This window comes from Balaenoptera physalus (assembly GCF_965194825.1).
Source record: "Balaenoptera physalus genome assembly, chromosome: 2".
Classification (NCBI taxonomy): Eukaryota; Metazoa; Chordata; class Mammalia; order Artiodactyla; family Balaenopteridae; genus Balaenoptera; species Balaenoptera physalus.
The window spans coordinates 152,457,905-152,482,031 of NC_138883.1; the positions used below are offsets into that span (position 1 = coordinate 152,457,905).

A 24,127-nucleotide genomic window follows, 5' to 3' on the forward strand; every position below is an offset into this window, starting at 1 on the left:
TCTTTTAAGAGCACCTGTCACTAGATTTAGGGCCCACACTAACCCAGCATGATATCTCAAGATCCTAACATTAGTTACATCTGCAAAGGACTTTATTCCAAATAAGGCTGTACCGTCTGCTTCCAGACAGACACGTCTTTGGCGGAATGTCCTTCATCCCACTGCAGCTGACAACCACGTTTGGGAGCCTGTAGGAGGGGCACTGACACTGCCCTGACCGTTGAGTCAACCTCACTCCCCCATCCCTGACAGCGGGCTGTGGGGAGACTCCACAAACAGGAAACAAGGGGCTCAGCTGTGGATGGGACTCCCCTGCTGGCCAGCGGTCTAGGAGACCTGACCCAGCAGGGGAAACCCTCTGATACTAAACCACCAGCCGATAGACCATGCCGGCTCCCTTCTCTCAAATTTCTCCTGGGAACTGCCAGTTTCCAGGTCTCTGGGCAGATGCACCATCACTCCTGGGGTTGCCCTCAGTGGCATCAGGGGGACAGGGTGTGTGGTCAGGCCGACCCCCATTCCAGACATAGCACAGGGTCAGTATGTGAGATTCTGTAAGGCGGTGACCCAGAGTGATGCTCAGTTCATTTTCAGGGGCGAAGTCGTTTATTTTCTTGCTGTTACTTTCCAAGTGGTCCCAGGGCAGCTGCTCTCCCCACCTGGTCCACCCTGTTGCCCACTTCTCGGGGCGCCCTGGGGAGACCCAGAGAAGGCAGTTAGCGATGTCCCCATTCATGGGTGGGGGGTTTTTCTCCTGCTAAGCACAGACAGTCTGCTGCAGCAAACCAGACAGCTGAGCACATCCCAAAGGCTATGGCTTTCTCGTCCTAAATCAGCCAGCAGCAAGGCGCCCTGAGGTCCCAGTGTCCAGGGAGCAGCCAAGGACAGCCCCTGCCACGCAACCCCGTGGCTCCTTCAGTTCCTCTGCATCCGCAAGGTGCTGTCAATGCAAACATGTTCTCTCTCAATAGAAACACCTGGTTCTGAATCTCATGATCACTTACCCCACTGAGGGACCGTGCCTGTGGTCCAGGGAGAAGAATCGCTAAACCGCTCATTAGTCAGTCGCTAACCAGTCCCGCACAAGACAGCGAACCCTTAGGAAAGATGGGGCTGGAAAGAGTTTTAAGTTATAGTTAAAAGCCTGACTGTGCAACGTTAGCATCTATGGTCTCCTGTCTGAATTGGGAAGTAAGTAGAAATGTCCACTCTGGGCAAAATCAGTGTGTTACTTTGGAAAATGATGAGAAGGAGAGAGAGAAAATAAGAAGCATTAAAGGCCAATTCATGCACCGCCTATGAAATACTCTTGCTAAAATGTTGAGTGTGAATGTGCCCAAGCTGCTACAAAGTACTGTCCAATCGAGCTTTCTGCAATGATGGAAACTGTCCACATCTGTTCCCTCCAGTGGAGCAGCCTCTAGAATCGTGTGGCTACAAAGCTCTTGAAATGTGGCTGGTGTGACTGAAGAATGGAATTCTTAACCGTATCTACCTTTAGGTCGTTTAAATTCAGATAGCTACACGTGGCTAGTGCCTACTGCATTGGACCGTGCAGCCCTCGAGTGAGCTCCTACTGATGGGAAATGTGGGGGACAGAGGAGTCATTAAAGGGCATGGCAAGGAAGCAAAAAGACACATCCAGATTGTGGATTCATGAAGGCTCTCCAGAAAAACAGAACCAAAAGGATGTGCGTTAATAGGAGAAAGGTGTGTGTTAAAGAGATTGGCCCATGCAATTATGGAGGCTGGGAATTCCAAAACCTGCAGGGTGAGCCGGCAGGCTGGAGACCCAGGGAAGAGCCCATGCTGCAGCTCGAATCTGAAGGCCGCCTGCTGGCAGAGTTCCCTTTCCCTGGGGAAGGCCTGTCTTTTTGTTCTGTTCACGCCTTCAACTGATTAGATGAGGCCCACCAAGTTTAGGGATGGCAACTGTTTTACTTAAGTCCATGGATTTAAATGTTAGTCTAATCCAAAAAACACCCTCACAGACACACCCAGAATAATGTTTGACCAACTATCTGGGTACTCCATGGCCAGCCAAGTGTACACATGGAATTAATCACCACTCGGGCCTTTTTCAAGCCAGTGGCAGGGAGGAAAAGGCAGAGATTCAGAGAACCCCCATAGATATGTGGACCAGGTCAGATCCTGACCAATGATGTCCACTGCAAAAGGATACTGCTGGGACAATTGAGGAAACCGGATTGGGCATTAAATAACACCAAGAAGCATCCTTAATTGTGTTAAGTGTGTAATGGCATCGTCAGAGAATATTCATATGGTTTAGAGATGCAGAGTGAAGGAGGTAGTGTTGTAATGATCTTTCACGAGAATTGCATTAAAATAATTCCATAAGGAAAAAAATAAATAAATGAAGCAAATGTAGCAAAACCTGGAAATGTGTTGAGATTCGGTAATGGTCTGTGAGGCTGCATGATACTCCTCTCTGCTTTGGATATACTTGCAAATTTACATAACACGGTTTCAGAAGGTGATTTGAAGTGTTATTTGGACCCTGTGGTTAGAGGATCCACACTGAGCATAAATATATTTGCTAAGCTAGCATTTTTTTATCAATATCTTCATGGATCCTCTCACTGTTCTTCTTTTCCATCTGAAATTCATGACTGAAAATAGCAAGGCTGTTTTCTATCTCTCGCCACATAAAAGCAATCAGATTTGGAATTATGTTAATACAGTTTGCCCAAGTTGGAGGGAGAGCATTTGCAAATTCCCACTGTGAGAAGATCTCTAAATATTAGTAAAACATTAGGTGGCCACAGAATGCACATGGAGGATTTTGAAGTGTGTTAATGGCGGGCTTATGCACAACTAGCTAGTTTGGCTTAAAGATATTCCAGGGATATTTTTATCTTAATTTGTGTTCTATTCAGAACTCCAAGAAAAACAGCAATACCATGTAAATCATGGAACACTTCATCCTTTCTCTGAATGCACCATTGTTTTGGCAATCTTAAAGGGTAGCAGGAGTCCTAAAATGTCACGTGGAGCCATGAGCATGAAATCTATTTCAATGTTTCTGAATAGCATGTGCACAAATGAGGTTTGCAGTTGGGGACCCTCGTATTTTCCCCAAACCCCTCATTTTTGTATGTGGGTTTTTAAATGTTTTCTAATGCTCTAAAAGAAAAAAAAAAAAAAAGACAGATTTTCTTTCTTTAAAACTAAAGGCTCTTCTCAGTAATAAATTTTCACTTAGAACTCAGTAGGGTTTCTTGTGAAAAGAAATGAAACAGTTTTGTTTTTCTGTCTTACTGAAAGGAAGATTTCCCAAGCTGTCTGCAAGTCATAATTAAAGCAGTAAAAACTCCCATGGTGAAATATACATATATATCCCTGCGCTCCACTGAAAGCCAAATTTCACCAGTTAGGTGGTTACCTAGATGTTATTTCCATGGCCTTGCTGCATTTGGAAGAAAAATGAAGACCCTAACTAGAGCCTGTCCAAGCAAAGGCAACAGCAATGTTGTTATAACTGAGGAGGTAACACCAAGAGACCCTGGGAAACAAAGCCTTTGTCCCCTTCGCTTGGCTGAGGGCTATTCTTTTATCTGTTTCCACATCTGGACCTGAACCTGCCATGCCTTTCTTTGTTTGCATGCGGAGTAGTAAATACAAATATAAACACATTGCTTGTAATATCGCTGCAATTGGTAAAGATCTCAGAGCTGAGTTTTCTCATTCCCATGCAAATCCAGGCAAACATTTCACTCAAAATGTGCTTTCCTGCAAGTCTATGACGATGAGCTGGGAGAGTGCTGCCAGCGGCCAGGCCCCAACCTCCGCCCGTGCGGCCCCATCGTCCAGGCCGTGTACCAGACTCTGACCTCATGCAGCCAACTGTGGAAAGCAGTCGTGGAGGTCACTGACACCTCGGTGAAAGCCGTGCAGATGGCGAAGCAGCAGCAGGGCAAGCAGATCTGTTGGGGCAGCAACAATTCTGTGATGAGTCTAGCCATCAGAATGGAAGGGGTAACCTGGAAACACAAGGTCTTCAACGATGGCCTGCCTACTGGCCTGCAGTAGCCCCCATGTTCCCCGGGCTGCCCTGCGCATGCTCCGTGCTTTCAGCGATTGGGGGCGGAGGGGGGGGGGCGTGACGAGCGGCCGGAGGTGAGGCGGGGCGGTGTGAGCTGGGGACAAAAGAAAGCTCAGGTTCTCAGAAGTTGCCTCCAGCCTACTTTTTTTTTTTTTTTTTGTAACATCTTTCTTGAAGTATAATTGCTTTACAATGGAAAAAAAAAAAAGGGCTTTGCCCCGCCAGCCAGCAGGCTACCCCGAGCTGCAGGATACGGCCTGTCCTGAGGACAGGACTCTCTCTATGCTTTGGGGGTTTTCTTTGTTAATGGAAATGAATGCCAACCCATTGAAAGGAGGGCCCTGCAGTATAACTTCTAGCAAATTCCTAACTGTTTAAAACAATCAGAAATCCCCTCTTTCGGCAGGTTATGCAGATGCCTCAACCAAGTAGGTGCTAGTTCCACGGAGTCACGGAAGAAAGGTTAACCACCAGAGTTAGAAATTGAAATTGGGAAGAATCAAGTCTTTCTCTCTTGAACGTATTCCTCCTGCATGCTGGATTTTCAAAAATTCGATCATTTTTTCATCAGGTCAATTTCCACAACAGGCAAAATATATTCAATGCCCAATGCGAATGCTGTTGAATTATCATAGAATATTTGTACACAACTTGTAACTTCACTTCCTCTCCTGGTGCCTGAGGGCGGACAGAGTGAAGCAGGCAGGCCATGCCTTGATCGTCATTCTTAAGACATACAGGGTGGAAAGCAGAACTCTCTTCCCCGAGTAAGAATCGGTTATCTGATGAGAGGAAGCCCGTCCACCCAGCAGACGCAGAGGTGCCAGCACCATTAAACTAACAGCGAGATGGAAAGTAACGTGGTTTTGGAAGCAAACCCGTGACGGTGCTGATCCCTTTCCAAAAACAAGACTGTCTGTCAGGCCATGAGCTGTCCTTTTGAAAACACCGCCGTGCCGGACACGGGTCATTCAAACCTGCCTGGGACATGAAATGAAGCATGAATCACCCGGCGTGCTCAGCAGACTGCCTCTCATCACCATACAACTAGCAGGGCGGCATTCCTGTAAGTGACCGGGGGGGGGGGGGGGGGGGGGGGTCACACAGAGCTAGTTATTAAAGGTAATGACAGGACACGTTAGAAAGAAGAGCATCAGAACACGTGCAGGTTTGCGGTCATTGGAGACGTGAGGACGAATCTCCCGCTCCCCCCGCGGCCCCCGCCGGCTCTGGTTCTTCCCGAACGAGGGCTGGTCCACCTGGGATGCAAGTGGTCCAGAGCCCAGGGCAGGATGGGAGGCAGAAACGAGATGTGGGCTGCAGATCACAAGTGAACCTCAGCTCCCGGCCATACATTTCCAGTAAATAAAAATAAAATGTAAATCCTCCTCCCACTTTTATGTACTCTTAAAGCCTTTCTTTTTATGGTTTTGCTTCCATCAGTGCGTGTGTGTGTGTGTGTGTGTGTGTGTGTACGTGTGTGAGACTGGAGAGTGTGAAAGACAGAGATTAATGGCTCTCCCGAAGATCAAGGCCTCGCTATTAGCTCGCCAGCGCCCGCGTTCACCACATCACTCATCTAAAATACCTTATAATAGTCTGATTGAATGGGAAGGTGATTTTTATGATGTGAGTTAAATGGAAATTAGGGTGATTTTTGAAACTCTAACATATGGCCCTTACTGATTGCTTTTCCCAACAAATTCTTCTTGTAGTCATAATCTAAATTTAAATAAGAGTCTACAGGGGGAAAAGCAGGGGTATGAACACCCTGTGCCCTCAGGCCTCCTAGGAGGACAATAAAAACCAAATTTCCTGAAGTCAAAGGAAAATGTGAGGCAAGTGGAAAATTAATGGTCAGGAAAAAACACCTCCAGAAAAAAACTCCCTGCAAATATCTTTCCTAACAATAGTTTTCAGCTGGAAATGACAAGAGAGAATGGAGATTTTCTGATAAGCCTGTAGCCAGATCTGCTGCAGATTTCCTGAAAGGAGCTTTGCAAGGCAATCAGCCCAAATACCAACATAAAATGGCTTCAACCGAGGCCACGGTCCCTTCTAGATCATCCCTCCCAATATAACGTATGCGGTGAAAACTTCCCTAAAGGATCTGTGGTCTTTCTCAGTCTAAAAACACCTCTTTTTAAATTATAAAAGAAACACATGTCCACTCTGGAAATTTTTGAAAATGGACAAAAGAAAAGATAATAATCATTCAAAATCCCAAGACCCAGAGGTACAAGCTGTTATCAGCTATTACCATTTCGGTACTCTCTAGTTCTTTTGCATCAGGAATGCAAAAAAATGCATTTTCCTAATCTAATATATTTGAGATTGCACTGCTCATAAATGTAGGGTACTCCTCCTTACTTAATTTCATAGGCTCCACATTTTCCCCTGCCTTTAAGACTCTTCATAAAATCCTTTGTACAACCGTAAAAACGTGTGACTATCCACGGTGTATGCCATCTGCATAGGTACCACGCTTTAATGATCATTTTTAATTTCCCTTCTCCTCCACCAAATCCCTAGGCCTAATGTTACACATTTGATAAATTAACAAAATATGGGAACACATATCGATGAAAGAATTTGTATTCTTTTTCTTAAGATCAGAGACAGTTTAGGAGCTGTTGCTTAGATGCCAAAATACTGGAACGTATGGAAATTTTCAGTGGCTTTGGAGGTATTTGGGGCCGAACACCAGAAATTAAGTCTTAGTTTCAGGTGTACAGCAAAGTGATTCAGTTATACATATATACATGTATTCTTCAGATTCTTTTCCATTATAGGTTATCACAAGATATTGAATATAGTTCCCTGTGCTATACAGTAGGTCCTTGTTGGTAAATCAGCTATACTTCAATTTTAAAGAAAAAAAAAATAAAAGAAGTTAAGTCTTTTCAAACTATTTGGGAAGGTTTGATCACTTTAACACAGCCCATTCCCAGGGATTTTAATGTCACTTATGACACGTGGTGTCGTATCTGCAAAAAGAAAGATGCCTTCTGTGACAAAGGCAGGAAAAATCTCCATGTGTGTTAGGATTGTGGCGGTTGCTCTGGAATGGGGGAGGGGGGTGGGTAGGGGATGGGGGGAGGGTCCAGGCAAGGTGGCCCAGAGCCAGAGGGTGCAGGGCTGGTCCCCCACATCCTCATCTGTGACTGGGGGTTTCAAAGGGCTGCTGAGAGCCATGCAAAAGCTCAGTTATCTTGCCCATCACATAAGCTGTTCAGGACACTACTGCTGCTGTAGTTAGAGTTGCCAATAACAAGCCCTAGTACCCAACACACCACTGTAGTTATTATAATAACATTGTTATTGATGATACGGATGCTGCTAAAAATATAGTTATTATAATAGTACAGTAATTAGTGATACAATGTTAATAATAATATTGTTAATATAATATAGCTACTAATAATATGTGGTATACTATATTATTAGCAATATTTCTTGTGAGTGGTTTTGTGCAGGAAACAAAATGGTATTCACATTCTAAAGATTTGATTATACCTGTTCATTTTCAGATATGTGTAATATATATTTGTGTATGTACATGTATTAGATACGTGTGTGCATATGAAATAGATTCCTTAAGAAAAAAACTAGTTTTTAAAGAACACTGGAGAATTCTTTAACTCAAGAGAAGCAGATGATTTGGGAAAAGTAATAATGCGTTTTGTCTAAATGTTGATGCCAAAATTGGCTATAAGTCCATGTTGGGACAGCACATGCAGGAAACATCTCAGAGTAGATGGGACGTTTTTGATCCTCAGTGGTCTGGGAATAAAAGATGGTAAAGATGGCTTGGGAGGAGGTATAAACTAGCCTGGAAGGGAATCCGAGGAAATTTATTTTGTTGGCAGGAAACAAAGAAGCGGGGTTACTCTGGAAGGAACAGGGTCTTGGCCACAGGCCACCTGGCCTGGAGTCCAGGCCTCTCCCTGAAGCTCTTCCCTCACCTCCTCAGCCTCTCTCCCTCCAGAAGGGAGAGAATTCTACCGTGTCCAAGTGTTCTCATGAATCCTTACTCAGTGAGGCTCAAACCACTGCAACGCCAGCCCCAGCACTGGGATTCAGCATGTTAACTGTTATTTGAAATCAGCTTTATACCTGGAGGAAATTACAGGAGGAATAAATGAAGTCCAAGAGAGAAGTTTTAAAAAGTGATTTGACTAAGAAAAAGAAAGCTGACGTAAGAAGGCGGGTAAGTCACATTGACACATCACAGGGGTGGGAATGTCACACGTTGGACACAAAACCGGTCTGTGGGAAAGAGCCAATCTCAGCCCATTACCTGCAAGTGAGTGTTTAAGATGCCTGCAAAAGAAAAATAAAACACTGCTTTCACTGGGGTTTATAATAAATCTAAATGCTTTACTAATTGCCTGTCACTACTACAAATAGCTTTTTTTTTTTAAGGCCCTGGAAATAAATCAGAACTTTTAACTCATTTGAAGACAGATGGAAAAAAAGAGGGGGGGGGGCGCCTCTAGGATAACAGGGTGATCTGGAGCTTTACCTGAAAGGTGTTACTGTGTGATGTGAAAACGAGAATATAATCGAAAGTCATCAAGAAACCGTTTCCCAGACAGTGTCATCCATTTATCCAAACCCGGAGAACGTACGACACCAAGAATGAGCCCTAATGCCAACTATAGACTCTGGGTAATAATGACATGTCCGTGTAGGTTCATCAGCTGTAACAGATGCACCATCTGGTGGGGATTTTGATAGTGGAGGAGGCTATGGGGAGGGTGGGCAGCGTATACAGGAAATCTCTCTTCCTTCTGCTTAATTTTGCTGTGAACCTAAAATGGCTCTTAAAAATGAAGTCTATTTAAAAATCTATAGCAAGTTATTGACCAAGGCTATTAAACTTCATTCAGAATCAAACTGGGACATTCCTTTTTTCCAATGTGACTATGAGTTGACTTAAATTAGGAAGATCTTGTGTGTGTTTACCTGAGAAGGAAAAAGAATGTGCAAATCCCTGCCATCGGGAGAGAGTTTGAGGGGGAGGCCGAGGAAGCATGAGCATCTTCCCCAGGCGGCATGTCTAACCCTTGCCGGAGCGATAGGCAAACTTCCCTCCTCCTCGCACCCCCAGGTCCACAGGGATCCCCGTCCCAGTCCTCGCCTGACCTCTCCCACCCTCTCCTCCGTCAGGTCACCCATGACCAAATCTTGACAGTTGGAGGACCTCTGGGGTCGAGGACCGCACGCGGCCACAGGGCCATCTGGACGCCCACCAGCGCAGGTATCAGATAGGGACTTCTTCGCTGGTCCTGGGGCTTTCAGATTGTATTTTTGAAATTTGTCAAAGCAATACCTTCCTGGGAGCAGGGGAGGGAAATATTCAGGTCTATTTACCGGTCCAGGCACTTGGGCCCATCCCCTCTCATTCATTCCTGGACTAACAGTGATGTTCCTCAGCAAGGCAGACGCCTAACCAGGCTTTGGGACCTTAATTATTTGTCGGTGAAAATAACTAAAGGACGTGACGTTGCATCCTGCTGTTTCATTTACAACGTGGTTTTTCCAGGATCACTGCATAAACCCCCACAGCCATCCTGCCCCATAAGCAGTGTCATTACCCCCTTTATATACGAGGAGACGGAGGCTCAGAAAAGCTGAGTAACACCCCAGGTCACGGGACGGGGTGGCAGGGGCCTTGGGTTCAACCCCCAGGTCTTCTTTTGGTACCAGCAGCACCCCTGGGCCACTCTCTTCAGCTCTAGGAGCTCCAACTCTTTGAAAACAAGAATCATCTTGTTTTTAGATCCAACCACATCCCACAACTGAAGAACCCACGAGGTAGCACAATCATTCCGGTATTTTGGTCCTCATTGGAGCAAATGTGGGTGCAGTTAATAATATAATAGCCAGCACTTAACAGGCCCCCAGGGCTAACTGACCACATTAGAGCGAGTGTAACACAGGTCCAGTCTGAAAATGTATTTGTAGGTTTTGCCTACACCAACGGCCAAAAAAAAAAATCAATTCTATCTTATTGTTCATTATGGAAACATGGCAGCCATGTAAAAAACAATAGGAAGACAGGCAGAGGCAGTGAATTTGTTTAAATAGAATTGAAGTTCCACTGCCTGCTTGGAAACAAAAGCCTTCCGAGCAAAATGATCTATAAATAAAAGAGGAATAACTACCATGTGTTATAAATGATGCCTTTCCTGCCCTGTGTATCATAAAATGCTTCCTGGAATCTTACAAAATCCAGCCTGGCAGGAATATAATGAAGAGGAGAATGGCCAGAATCAGAGGGACGTGTGGAGGCCTGTGTAGCCACTGGAAAGCAGCCAGGCTCCTGGCCTCGTGTTGGTTTGTGATCCTTAATAAACAGCGTGGCAATAAACCCAGTTAGAATGTAATCCGTGTGGCGGGACCAAAATTAGTATCATACCATCTATCACCGCTGATTTCATCTCACTGAGAATGAGGGGGGAAAAGACTTTCTGACATGAGAATGAATTTTTATGAACCACGCACATTTCCTGACACTTTAAGGGGAGAAAAAGATGTGCCATGCAAGGCAACATATTTATTTAAGGAGTAAATGCCTGAATTTTTCAGCAAGATGGATCTGAATGAGTGAAGGCTGGAAAAAGTGGGCCGTAAATATGACGAGCAGCTGGGTGTCCATAATCAGAGCACCAATCCCCGCCAGTGGCGCGATCAGAAAGAGGAAGCTTGCACATAGAACCCGGGACTCGCCTTTGTCCACGTTTGATGGATTTCCTGATAATTCACATTAAGACTCAGCCTGTCCGAGAAAGCAGAGAAGAAAAGGAAAAAGGCTTTACTTGTCACATTTCAATAAAGCCAAATGATTCAGAGGTCACAAAACTGGCAGAAATGGGAAATGAGAAAGGTGCTCCATGAATTACTGGGGGGACCTCTTTTAAGTACCTCTTAACTGACTGTATTCTCAATATATTCCCCCATTCATTTGTTTTACTTTTTAAAATAATATAACAAATGCAGAATTACTTAGGAGAGTGCTGTCGACTTGAAATACAAGCAAGCACATTGGGAATTTTTAATTTTCTAAAGCACTTTGAAAAATAAAAGAAACCAATGAAAGTAATTTTAATAATACATTCTATGTGACCCGATGTATCTAAAGTTGTATTTCAATAAGTCATTGACACAAAAAAATATTGATGAGGTCATTATACTCTTTTCATCATACCAAGTCATCAGATCCGGTGTGTGTTTTCCACCACCCGCTCACCTCAGGTCGGATGGGCCACATTCCAAGTGTTCCGTGGTCACACGTGGCCAGGGGCTGCCACCTTGTACAGCAGAGAATTCAAATCTCTGTCTAACCGGGTTCTAGAAATCAGATGTTCTAAATAGAATTTTATTATAAAATGTATTCTATGCTACAAAATTATTTTCTTGGCAATTAAGATGAAAAGAGAGCAATTTTGTGGGATCGGGGCATTATTTTAAGTCAAATACAAGTATATTTGACATGTATATTTAAAGAGACATTTCTTATTCCTAAATGTTTTGATTGGATGATCTCCTATAGATCAAATAAGAGTCATAGTTCTCAACATTTAGGAGTTTGGGAAGAGTTAGAGGATTATTAGTGGAATGATTCCATTCTGCTTTTAACAAAACATAGAGTTTTTTAAAAAGCTGAAATTCATAATATTAATAATAACAACAACAATCTAGTGAATATAACAAAACAGAAACACACTCACAGATATAGAGAACAGACTAGTGGGTACCAGTGGAGAGCGGTAAGACAGGGGTAGGGGATTAAGAGGTACAAACTACTATGTATAAAATAAATTAGCTACAAATATTTATTGTACAGCACAGGGGAATATAGCCAATATTTCATAATAACTTGAAATGGAGTATACTCTTTAAAAATTGTGAATCACTCTGTTGTACACCTGAAACATATAATATTGTACATCAGCTATAATTCAATAAAAAAAAATAAAGTCTAAAAAATAGAAATAACCACAACAACACCAAGCGGACCCTAGATGCCAGATCCCACGGTCATATAGTCCTCAGAACTCTATGAAATAAGTACTATATTAACTTCATTTTAAAATTTAAAAAAAAAAAAAACCCTGGGACTTAGAAATAAGTACCTTGCTTAAGGTCGCGGAGCAGGAATAGTGCTGAGCCCGCCCACCGTCCCTCCCACTCCCGCAGGGGCCCTGGACATGGGGGACCAGGTCCACCTCTCAGGAGGTGCCCAGCCCCTCTGGTGGCCACGTGGAAGTCTCCCTCCCACATCCCAGAGGCTGTGCACTTGGGACGGTGTGATTCCAGGTCACCCGTGTGTCCCAAGAACATCAGAGGGAAGCATTTTCCTGGCAGAACAAAGAGTACAAGAAAAGTGGAAAGGAAACGAACCCCTAAGAATCACTTTTGACCAACTTACTAAATGTTTAGAATGGTGTTCAGGAACCAAAACCAAATGCTGCGATTTGAACCTGTTATTTGGGACCATCGTGGTGAGAGTGGGTTTGTTCCCTGAATCTCTTGGTTCCCTGGATGCACAAAGCAGGAATTGGGAACGTTTAAGAAGGTTGCTAAGAAGAGGGAAGACGATGTAGGGGAGAGAGGAAAGGGAGGAAGGGAGAGGGAAAAACGGAGAGAAAAATGGAAGGAAACACCAAAAAAGGACAGTATCACAGAGAAGCTTTGGGGTTTGTGTTTGCTTTTTCCCTTCTCGCTGGAGAGTTAAGGAAGCTTAGCTTAGTCAGGTGCTTCCCTCTCGTGTCTGAAATGCAGAATGCAGATGTCATGCTCTGAAAAAAATTAACAAAGCCATAAATTCAGAGCCTTTAGCCTGATCTGCACAGAAGTGGGTTCTTTCTCCATCCTGTGCTGTGAGCTCGGCCCCTGGAGAGCCAGGCCAGGTTCTGCTCCTTCCCTGAACCAAGGACTCCCCACTGCTTCTAAAACTGATCAAAACAAATTAGCTTTAAAGATACTTGAATGCAGAATCCATCTAGACATTCAAAATTTCTGTCGTTTGTAGTCATCTCCACACCTGTGATTCAACCACGTGTGTTAGTTACTCGTTTTTAAAATATATTCAAGTAAACCTTCCTGGAAATATATTCAAGTAAACCTTCCTGAAAACACATCTCACACATTCTTTCTGATCTCATGGTTCATGGGTTTACCTACTATTTAGTGAGATGATGACATTTTCTACTATTTAGTGAAATTAGGACTTATCTAATATTTAGTAAAATTGTGAAATTATGAATTAACTAATCTTTTTTTTTTAAATTAATTAATTTATTTATTTATTTATTTTTGGCTGTGTTAGGTCTTCGTTTCTGTGAGAAGGCTTCCTCTAGTTGTGGCAAGCGGGGGCCACTCTTCATCGTGGTGCGCAGGCCTCTCACTATCTTGGCCTCTCTTGTTGCGGAGCACAGGCTCCAGACGCGCAGGCTCAGCACTTGTGGCTCACGGGCCTAGTTGCTCCGCGGCATGTGGGATCTTCCCAGACCAGGGCTCAAACCCGTGTCCCCTGCATTAGCAGGTAGATTCTCAACCACTGCGCCACCAGGGAAGCCCCTGAATTACCTAATCTTTAGCTAAATTTTGAAAGGATATCAATACAGATGGCACCAACTTGGCAACAGTAATAATATTCATTGGCCAAGGCACCACCTGTGGGTGCTGTGCGAGCCACAGGTATCGGTCAGCGGAGGGTGGGCTCTGACTGGTGCAGCCCATGGGACAGGCAGAGTCTGGGAAGAGAAAGTCCCCTGGGATGTGTCTGCACTGCTCATTCCCCTCCCCAGTCATAAGGTCTAAAGGGAACGTGGCTATTACCAACGTGTTAACCTACCATTTCCCGTGACCTTACCCGATGTGAACGTTCAGGAAATAGTCATTTGAATAATAATGTTAATAACCCTGAACCCTCTTACTGAGTAATGGGCTACACATCAGCTGGAGACTCTCTTTTCCAAGATAGAAATAGAGGCTGGAGACAGGATTGTTAATCACTGTGTCTCGTGTCCACTGAACTTGTCAGAGTGTCAGGAGGATCTGTGAAATATTACAGTTGAACCTCCTCTTAAAAAAAAAAAAGTGATAGATTTTCTGAATTCCAGTGAGCGGGAGCTACAAAATAACTGGCTTTTGCCAGTTCTCCGTACCAGTCATTCACAGGCTCATGATTCTACGAGCTCTTGGTTGCCGCGAGGTCGTAGCTGAGGGACTGTTTTTACAAGGCCCTTAGCTTAAGTGTACACCCTATGTCTACACGTTTTTATGATGAAGATTGTTTTCAAGTATTTGAGAATCCAGTTGAAAAAAAGACTCCGAGAGACATTTAATGAACTTTAAGTTTTGCCCCGTCATACATAAATAACAACTTCCATTATTTTTTAAATCAACTTGGGAATAAGGGTGGGAAATTTTAATCCTAGGACTTTACTATTTATTGCTGTGTCATTTCACCGCATCTCCTGATGCTGGCCTGCCGGCCTGAAGCGATGCTTGTATTGTGGGACATAGGTGTGGAATGAAGGAATTTCTTTTCACTTTTTCATCAGGAGGGAGGACCTGGGCATCTGTACAGTCCTTGCCCCCAGGGAGCAGGTCACAGGCTCTCTTTCATTGGGGGTGGCCTGGGAGGCCCCTGCGGGGCAAGGAGATTGGTCTCCTGGTGACTCCTCCTCGTGCTCTGGCTGCAGGCCTCGGAGCCACACCACCCACCGCCCTTCCTGGGCCCCCAGCAGGCCAGATCAGATCTGGTCAGATCAGGGGGCCTTCTCAGCCTCCAAAACTGCCTGTGGGCTCCTCACAGTAAATCTACATCCACCTCCTATTGGTCTGTTTCTCCTGCTCCCCACCCTACCCCCCCTCCCTCGTCCTCCTCCCGGGCCCCTGCCCTCCCTGCCCCAGCCCCTTCTTGTAGTAAGAGGCTCACAGGAAGCCCTAATGTTGGAAAACTGAGCCACTCTCTAAATGCCCACATTCCCTTTTCTCTCCTCCGACTGGTTTCACATCTAATATTTAATTTGCCCTGTGTTCACCTCCCTGTAAAAAAGAGTCACGTCACAATAATAAAAAATAAAACCAGTAGTAACAATTAAAAATGAAATGGGGGGCTTCCCTTGTGGCGCAGTGGTTGAGAGTCTGCCTGCCAATGCAGGGGACACGGGTTCGAGCCCTGGTCTGGGAAGGTCCCACATGCCGTGGAGCAGCTGGGCCCGTGAGCCACAATTACTGAGCCTGCGCGTCTGGAGCCTGTGCTCCGCAACAAGAGAGGCCGCGATAATGAGAGGCCCGCGCACCGCGATGAAGAGCTGCCCCCGCTTGCCGCAACTAGAGAAAGCCCTCGTGCAGAAACGAAGACCCAACACAGCCATAAATAAATTAATTAATTAATTTAAAAAAAAAATGAAATCTCTGCATTATCACTCATTATTGCTAGGCCTTAATGGTACCTGAAGTTGGAAAACAGAAAACACATTATTACAGGTTTTTACATCTTTGCCAAGATGAAACTTTTTAAAAAAATATTGTCGAAGAACTGGTTTCCTGTGTTTAAACACTTTGAATATTCCTTGAAAGGGAACTGAAATAGGAAAAGGGTAACAGAAGAGGAGGAAGCTCATTTGACCTTGTAAGGTAATAAATCATCCCCCCAGACACCCTCATATTTGTCTTCAGCCTTCAGTCTTGAAACGGATTTTTCCTCTCTGGCTCACCTGTGGGGAATGTAAGCCATTCCTGGAAACCTCATGTTTCTGTGACTTCCTGGTCGCAATATTGCTTTTCCTCCTATTTTCTCCACAGGTTCTCACTCTCCTGTGATTTTATTTTCTCCTTAGTTGTCCGGTGTCCTCTACCCCCTCCTGTGAAGTTCATCTGCACTTTCAAGGGTAAATCCCTTTGTATCAGAAAGACATACGGTTAGTTAAATGGAGTTCAGGTTTTCTATTTGCAGGGAGACCCTGAGCACGACTAACTTCAGTTTCTACCATGACTAACTGAATGCAAAACAGGGAGAAGCTATCCCAGGCCCCATCATTCTGTGATGTGCACATGCCAAGGACAATTGTTTCCCTTCTGGATCTCAACCTTTGCTATCCCCTATCTTTTCCACCAAGTGAAGGCCACCTACGTAAGGATGAAGCAGAACTATGAGACTGAGGGGGCCCAGAGCTCTGACACATGTCAGCCCCAGATCAGCCGAGCTGCATCAGGACCGCCCTGGACTTCCTGGTCATGAGAGCCAAAAAAAATAAACAAACAACCACTACTACACTTTTATCGACCCAGTTCATGTTGTGTTTCTGCGATGCTCAATAAAGAGCCTTTACTAATACAGTGGCAAAGCCTCCTCATCCCTTCTAGTTTCCTTCCCAGCGTGTTTCGGATGCGGACAGGATACCTGTGTTTTACACAACCAAGAAATCAATCAATTGCACACATAACTAAGATAGTACACAACAACACTTCTCATCGTGATGCTTTAAAATAAACTACTTATGAAGATTTCAACCTATATTATAGAGGACAGCAAATACTGTCTTAAGATATTTTAAATATCTTTACATATAGAATTAGCTTGCTTACTCTAAATGCTACGTACACAACCTAAGGAATAGACTATGTGTAATGTTTTATTTAAAAAACTATAATATGTTATTTCAAGTCATTAAGAAAATGCCTAAATTTATCATTAACATCTGGGTTTTTTTAGATAGAGTATCATTTTTTCTAGAATTCCATTGCCAAATTGGCTAACCTTAATATGCCTTGATATATATCTGGGGGGGGGGGTGGAGGGAGATATTGCAAGGGAGACAGACAGAGAGAGAATGTCACAGAGAAATGCATCTTTATAAAGAGGATAAGTGTTTTAATAGTGTTTATAACAATGAACATATGTAGGACATATTTACCATAAGGAAAACATAATGTATACTGAACAATAATATCAAACATAAGAATGAGGCCCTCAATATTTTTTTAATTAGCCCATCTGTACACAGGTCACCATAACAAATCTCTGTTTGGAAGAACATCCCTCCATCACTTTCCTGTGGGCTAAAAGAACGTGGTCAGATGCTCCTTTCCACTGGCCTTCTTATTTCCCAGAAGAAATCAGACACATTCTAGGGAGTGTAATCTCATCCTAGAAATTACATTTAAGAAAACACTAAGGTTTGCTTGGGACCACCAGTCTTCCAGCTGGCAGGGCGAGCCGCTTCCACATAACGCGTACTCACCGTGCCTTCTGAAACCTATGGGCCTCTGAGTCAAAAGCACTGCCTTGCAGGATCACAGAGGATTATTTCATACGTCCTGCAGGTGCATTTCAGAGAGTAGAGGGGACCACTCATGAATCTCCCACCTGCGTGTGAGGCTCTCCAGGGCTCCACTGCTGCCTGGCTTGCAGATATAGAAGGCACATTGCAGTTTTGTGATTCCAGCACAGAACAGAGCTGTTTCTGCCCTGAAACAGGTTTCCATTCCTGAAGTACATCAAAAATCACAAGAAGCTCTTTAGAGTCTGTTCTGATAGACTTGTCGTTTTATCATTTGCCCAAGAGAAGCTCCTTTGTATGTTGTGAATTTTATTTGTTAAATCTCTTGAGTGGTTCTGTCCTATCTTCTCTGTTAAAATAAAAATAGTGGTATGGGACATTCTTCTGAAAGCTTACACTTTTATATACTTATATGTTAAATATTGCCTTATTTCCTGGTTCAGCTCAGAGCTAAGTAAGCAGTTAGAACAATGTATATACTGTACTTGTTGCTGACTTATCCAGTAAATTCAATGACAAAAAGAGCTGAATTATAAATATTATAGAAAAAATTAAAAGGTGAACATTTAAGGAAATGCCAGAAAGACACAGTATTGAACCAGAACATATTACTACACATACCTCAGTCCCACTGAGTTTTTCTTTATACACATTTTTAATACACTGGTTTTCCCTGTACAAAAGCTCTTTTATTTCTCAATAGCTGATTTTCTGAAAGTCTCTCCAATGGTCAGTATGTTCATCAACCTAAAGGGATTGCTCTGCTGTTCTGTCATTCACGAGGAATGTGCAATGGTGAGTCTAAATGATGGCCGAGACTAAATGTTTCATTTTTGTCAATTTATGTTATCAGGCCTTTTTTCCCCCAAAAAAACACTAGTGTCACCTGTTTTGAATCTGATGAATCCACCACCATCTTCCCCCCTCCCCCTGCCCCCCACCCCCATTCTAAGGTGCCTTCTGAACCATCAGCAGGTAAGGAAGAGGTATGAATGGTGTTTCCATCCACTTCAGTACTCTGATTAAAATAGTTCTACAGTGTTCCTAAATTTTTTAATCAGTTGCTAACATTTGAGAACCTAGAGATTTTACATTTTTTAAATCCTAATTTCTCATGAGAACTAGAAGTGGTCAAGCTGGTACCCTGGTCATCTAGACTTGGATCTGCCCCCATTTCTCTCCCTGTATTCACAGCAAGACCCCGATAGCTCCATTTTCCCAAGCTGTAGAATTAAGGAATCCGTGGTCTCTGAGGATCCTCCAGCTTTAACTATGATTCCGTAAACCCATGTTGCTATATCCGAAAGCAGCTTTTACCATGTGTGGTTGGAAAAATAAATACTTCATTGACTTAATTTAAAATAAACCTTTTTTTATATAAAGAAGTGAAAGCATGAAAGTAATAAAAATTTCTTGGCTCCTGTCCCCAAATCGAGGATGTGTGTGTCAGACCACACATGACCTTTTGGGTCTGGCTTCTTTCCCTCACTTTCATGTTTTCAAGGTTCATCCACACTGTAGCCTCTGTCAGTGCTTCATTGCTTTTTATGGCTGAATCATTCTCTGCTGTATGGATGGACCCGTTGTGTTTATCCATTTGTCTGTTGATGGACATTTGGGTCATTCCCACCTTGGGGCTGTCGTGAATAAAGCTGCTATAAGCACTCATGTACAAGTTTCTGTGTGGACCTGTATCTTCACTTCTCCTGGGTATATACCTAGGGATGGAATTGCTAGGTCATGTGGTGACTCTGTTTAGCCATTTAAAGAATTGCCAGAAACCTTCCCAAAATGACTGCACCACGTTAAATGTCCACCAGTAACATATGAGGTTCAATTTCATTTACCACATCCTCCCAACTCTTGATGTTACCTGATTTTTGATTCTAGCCATTTGAGAAGGTATAAAGTTGTGTGTCACTATGGTTTTCATTTGCCTTTCCCTGAGGACTAATAATGTTGAGAATTTTTTTCTTGTGCTTATTGGCCATTTGTGTATTTTTATGGCAAAATATCTGTTCAGATCCTGTTATTTGTCTTTTTTTTATTGAGTTCTAAGTGTTCTTTATAATATATTCTAGATACAAGTCCCTTATCAGATATATATTTGAAAATATTTTCTCCCATTCTGTGGGTTGTCTTTTCACTTTCTTGGTGTTCTTAGAACAAGAGTTTTTAGATTTGCTCAAGTGTAATTTATTTATTTATTTTTCTTTTGTTGCTTATGCTTTTGGTGTCATATCTAAGAATTCTTGACCAAATCTAAGATCATGAAGTTTTACCTCATGAGAGTCATACAGTTTTGCTCTTAGATTTAGGTCCTTGATCAATTTTGAGTTAATTTTTGTGTATAGTGTAAGGCAAGGGTGCACCTTCATTCTTTAACATGTGACAATCCAGTTGCACCAGCACCATTTGATGAAAAGACTATTCTTTCCGCATTCAGCGGTCTCATTGTGTAAGTGAAAATCTACTTATAGACCCTCAGTTCTATTCCATTGATGAATCCTTGTGTCAATACTACAGTATTTTGATTACCATTGCTTTTAAGTATATTTTAAAATTCGGAAATGTGAATACCTTAAATTTGTTTTTTTTTCAGGATTGCTTTGGCTATTCTGGGTCCTTTGCAATTCCATATGAATCTTAGAATCATCTTGTCAGTTTCTACAGGTTAGACAGCTGGGAGTCTGATAGGGATTGCATTTAACCTGTAGATCATTTGGGGGAGTAGTGCCATCTTAACAACGTTAAATATTTCAATCCATGAACATGGGATCTTTTTTCCATTTACAGGCAGACCTCAGGGATATTTCGGGATTCGTTCCAGGCCAGTGTAATAAAGCGAATATTGCAATAAAGCAAGTCATGCAAAATCTTTGGTTTCCTAGTGCATATAAAAGTCTAGTTTACACTAGATTATAGTCTATTAACAGTGCAATAGCATTATATCCAAAAAATGTATATACCTTAATTAAATAATATTTTATTGCTAAAAAATGTTAACCATCGTCTGAGCCTTCAGCGAGTCATGGTAGTAGCACTAAAGACCACTGATCACAGATATCATAACAAATATAATTATAATGAAAACGTTTGAAACATTGTGAGATTGAGCAAAATGTGACACAGAGACATGAAGTGAGCAAAAACTGCTAGACTTGTTGGATGCAGAGTGGACACAAACCTTCAAGGTGTAAAAAAACACAATAAAGCAAAGCCCAATAAAATGAAATATGCCTGTATTTAGACTTTCTTTCAACAATGTTTTGTAGTTTTCAAAGCATACATTTTGCACTTCTTTTGTTAAATTTATTCCTAATATTTTATTCTTTTTGATACTATTGTGAGTGGAATTGTTTCCTTAATTTCATTTTCAGATTGTTCATTGCAAATGCATAGAAACACAATTGATTTTAAATATTGACCTTCTATCCTGCAACCTAGTTGAACTCATTTATTACTTCTAACAATTTTTTAGTGAATTCTTTGGGATTTTCAATATACAGATCATTGATTTTCATTATTTTCTGTATTGAACAAACCTTTCTATTGTGTATACTGCTTGCCAGGCACTGTTTTAAGCCCTCTGTAAATATGAACTCACTTAATCCTCGGAATCAGCCTCTGACTGTTTCCATCCCCCGTGGCAGATGGGGACGCGATCTCCTATCAACCTGAGATCAGGGCACAGGACCGTGAAGGTAATTTCAGCGCACCCTGTCCTTTGTCCTGTGCTCACGGGGCAGCACAACACGCTTTGTCCGCTGCAGTCACTCTGTCTGGGCTTGTCCCCCTTTGCTCCCACTCCTGTCCTCTCAGGGTTGAAATGTCGGCTCTCTGGCACTGCAATGTTCATCCTCCTCCAGGGAAACAGGCCGCTCACAGCCAGAGCTGTTTTCTGGGAGTTACCTCAATGCTACATCATTTCCCTCGGGGGTCAGAAATGGGCAGCTCCCCCCGGCCAGTGCCACCAAGCACCTGGGTTTGAGTCCCCAACGTGCCATGAAGTCCCTGTGTGACTTCAGGAAAGGGTCATAGGCTTTCCAAGGGCTGGAGGGTGGGGGGGTTGGGAACCTCGGGGTCTAATTACAGCGTGGTGACTATAGTTAACAATAGTGTATTGTATACTTGAAATTTGCTGAGAAAGTAGATCTTAAGTGTTCTCACCACAAAAAGAAAAAAAAAACGTAATTATGGGAGGTGATGAACATTAATGTGTGTTAATTAGCTTGATTGTGGTGATCATTTCACAACACACATGTGTATCAAACCATCACATCGTACACCTTAAATAGGCACGATTTTTATCTGACAAAAATAAATAAGTAAATTTAAAAGACAGACAGTCAAACTCAGACACAGAGAGCAGGATGGTGGTTGCAGGTGAGGGGCCGTTGGATCGATGCTGTTCAACGTAAAGTTTCTATTATAAAGACAGGTCAGGTCCAGAGCCGTGTGGCTCAGTATCCTGCCTGTGAAAAGGGGGTTTCTTTTCAACAAATAGCTAAACTGAGTCTCAGACTAAGTACAGTCAGTCCCCTACATATGAACGAGTTCCGTTTCGAGAGCACGTTCGTAAGTCTGATTTGTTCACAAGTCCACCACAGTTAGCCTAGGTACCCAACTAACACAATCGGCTATATAGTACTGTACTGTAATAGGTTTATCATACTTTTCACACAAATAATACATAAACAACAAACACAAAAAATAAAGAAAACACTTTTAATCTTACAGTACAGTACCTTGAAAAGTACAGTAGTACAGTCAAACAGCTGGCATCCAGGGGCTGGCATCGAGTGAACAGGCAAGAAGAGTTACTGACTGGGGGTGGGAGATGGTAGAGCTGAAGGATAGTCACCAATAGGAGATGGAGGGCAAGCTGCAATTTCACTCACTCCTGATGTTGATGGCACAGGTTCTGGTTCCCTGCTGGATTCAATTCTACCTACCCTCTTTATAAAACGATCCACTGATGTCTGGGTAGTAGCTCTTTTTTCCTCATCATAGATGACACGGTAGCACTGGATTGCATTCTGAAGGGCTGCTGCAGCCTTTGTGTACCGTGCTATGTTCGGGTCCTGTGGCTCAAAAACTAACAGTGCCTCCTCAAATAAAGAAAATCCCCTTGCCATTTCCTGCATCGTGAATCTCTTCGGTTCTTCAGTTACTTCTTCTTCCTCTTGTCTCTCTTCCTCCTTTCTCAGGGCACGTTCTCATCTTTGAAATTTCACAACTTGAAGGTTCGTATGTAGGGGACTTACTGTAAGAAACTGGCAAAGATGACCCAGCCAGGACTTTGGTCCCCGTGGTCGCTCTCAGCCAAGCTCAGTGCCCTGCTCCCTGTGAGGCCCAGACAGGCTACTCAGTGTCCTGGTCTGTCTGGACCTCCCCACGCGGCTTTGTGAGGTCAGGTGGGTGAGTGTGTGCAGTGGGTGGGAGGAGATCGCCTTGCCCGGCCAGCACTCAGCATGACTCACTCCACACAGCACACGTGTCATGCGTGTCACCTGGCCAGCGAGAGGGGACCCTCAGAGCCCTGAAAGACCCAACCAGCTGAGACCCAGCCGGCCCCAGCTACCTGGGCTCAGGATGCAGGGGTGCTGCCAGCCACAGAAGAGCTATCATCGCCTTGGACCAGGTTGAGGGGGTGGTGACAGGTCAGAGGATGGCCTGGTGACTCAGGGGAACTGTGCAATTTCCGGCAGTGGGCACCAGTGTCAGCTGTTCTGCACCCCAGGCAGTGCCAACCACTGCTCACAGGTGGGAAAGGTTTGCACTTCCATGACAATTTGTGGTGTTGGTCACGTTTGCTTCCTTGGAAAAAAGAACAATCTGTTGCTGGTGCAGGATGCTGGTGCCCCTGGTTTGTGCTGACCCGAGGGATGCTGTCAGCCCAGGAATCTGCCTGCTTTGTCCTTCGTTCATTTGCATTGTCCTAACTAGCCCTTCGCGCTGGGCGCAGCTGGCGGGGTCAGAGGCTGAGACGTGGGTGTCCTCCAGCTGAGGACGGAGACTAATCAGACCAGGGACTGTGCACGCGTGGCCCAGCACCATGCTCCCTCTGGTGGTCTCCGTGCAAGTCTGCACATCCAAGAGATGGTCAGGGTGACACAAGGAAAACCACCCCAAGGTGTATTATTTATCCAACAGCACCAAACACCAGAAGGAATCCACCACAGCATGTGATTCCTTGTGCTCCTGGAGTGACTTGGAATAAAAGGATTGAGGGGTTCGTAGTTTTTCTGCAAAGTTGCCTGCCCTCGAGGGTTAAAGGACAAGGCTTGCATTAGTGCAAGACTTTCAAAAGTTGGTGTGGATTGTATGAACCGGTTGTAACCACCGATGCTACATGCTAAGTTTCATCCACGTCGAGTCCGTGCGCTCACGGTGCACAGAGCCGGTGACCCAGAGGCAGCTCAGGCGTGTCCATTGCTGCACGTGGCAGGCACTGCTGGAAATCACTTCATTTAATGTGCGGGAGGCTCCCGATGGCTTGGGCACTTGTGTTCTTCCCCCTTACCCACAGGTTGAGGGATGCCAGGGCTGTGGAGCCGGCAGGGGGCAGTGCCTGGGTACCGTTCAGGCTGCTATAACAGAACACACAGACTGGGAGGCCTATAAACAACAGACACGAGTTTCTCACAGCTCTGGAGGCTGGACGTCCAAGATCAAAGTGCTGGAAGATTCAGTGTCTGGTGAGGACCCACTTCCTGGTTCCTAGACGGCATCTTCTCGCTGTGCCCTCACCTGGAGG

General features: G+C 43.9%; 1 long non-coding RNA gene across 2 annotated transcripts in view; it reads left to right on the plus strand.

Annotated features, from left to right (window-relative positions):
- Positions 1-894: 894 nt before the first annotated feature.
- Positions 895-24,127, plus strand: part of LOC309655264 — a 57,018-nt gene continuing 33,785 nt past the window's right edge. For both annotated transcript variants that reach the window (XR_014260721.1, XR_014260722.1), the window contains exons 1-2: positions 895-8,273; positions 9,236-9,326. This is a non-coding gene — a long non-coding RNA (uncharacterized lncRNA). The remainder of the gene's footprint in view (positions 8,274-9,235; positions 9,327-24,127) is intronic.